Here is a 287-nt window from a genome sequence, read left to right on the forward strand (position 1 = left end):
GGTCTCCTGCCAGTTGCATCATCGACGTTATCCTTTTATTTTATTTTTTTTAATATATTTTTCTCTTTTTGGTGGGTGGTTTGTTTTTTTTTTTTGCTCCTTAAAGGGTTAAAAACGATGGGGAAGTTCAGCTAGCACTTGCAAGATATGGTTGCCTTAGCAACAGGCCTCCTAATCTGGTAGGTGACCTGAGAGACTGTGGAAGATGCAGGGGTTGGTTTGGCATTTCATTATTTCATGAGGCTGCGGCTCTCCAGCTGGTTCCCTTCCCAGCGCTGCCACGGCTG

This window comes from Eurypyga helias, unplaced genomic scaffold (genome assembly GCF_000690775.1).
Source record: "Eurypyga helias isolate BGI_N326 unplaced genomic scaffold, ASM69077v1 scaffold21970, whole genome shotgun sequence".
In the NCBI taxonomy this organism is placed as follows: domain Eukaryota; kingdom Metazoa; phylum Chordata; class Aves; order Eurypygiformes; family Eurypygidae; genus Eurypyga; species Eurypyga helias.